We start from the raw sequence: 627 nt of genomic DNA, 5'->3' as shown, positions 1-627 counted from the left end.
CCTTCTCCTCCCCCCATCCCCATCCCCTCCCAACCTCTGGTAACCATTATTCTACTCTCTACAAGTAAATATTTTTAATTGAAGCTGTCTCCTCTTGTCATCTGTTGCCTCCCAATCAATTCCCCATTTTTCTAACTACAAATCAGATCATGACACTCCTACCCCTCAACCTCAAACCAACTGCCTGTTTTGAAGCCTTCACTCTTAGGATAAAGATCAGCCCCTGAATAAGGGTGACACAGCCTGCACAGTCTGGTCCCTGCTCCCACTCTGGCTGTACATTCACTGTGTGTGCTCCCCATTCTCTCTGAACTCCAGCCTCACTGGCTTCCTTCACTTGCTCACATATGCCAGCTCCTTCCCACCANGCTGCAGGGACATGTGTTTCAGTAGTATAGCTCTAAGATGGAAGCACCCTGGACCACCAGCCCCCCTGGAGGAAAGCCATCCCACCAGCATTGCACCATGTGTGAGTAAAAAGTAAACTTTTATTGCCACCGAAATTTCAGGGTTTGTGTATACCGCAGTATAACCCAGTTTAACCTCACTGATACAGCCTCCCTGTAACTCAGTCTTCTCATGAGTAAGATGGGGACAATAATAATAGCACCACTGTCATAGAGTTGT

The 627-nt window shown here is 47.4% G+C and overlaps 1 long non-coding RNA gene across 1 annotated transcript in view; it reads left to right on the top strand.

The window, feature by feature from the left end:
• The window catches only part of LOC103608134, a 14,980-nt gene extending 14,390 nt beyond the window's left edge, over positions 1–590 (top strand). Inside the window, exon 4 of the long non-coding RNA XR_552020.1 lies at positions 376–590. This is a non-coding gene — a long non-coding RNA (uncharacterized LOC103608134). The remainder of the gene's footprint in view (positions 1–375) is intronic.
• The last annotated feature ends 37 nt before the right edge of the window (positions 591–627 follow it).

The sequence above is a fragment of the Galeopterus variegatus genome, unplaced genomic scaffold, assembly GCF_000696425.1.
Source record: "Galeopterus variegatus unplaced genomic scaffold, G_variegatus-3.0.2 Scaffold8043, whole genome shotgun sequence".
Classification (NCBI taxonomy): Eukaryota; Metazoa; Chordata; class Mammalia; order Dermoptera; family Cynocephalidae; genus Galeopterus; species Galeopterus variegatus.
Note: the sequence above shows the minus strand (reverse complement) of the source record. Positions and strands in the feature narration are given on the sequence as shown.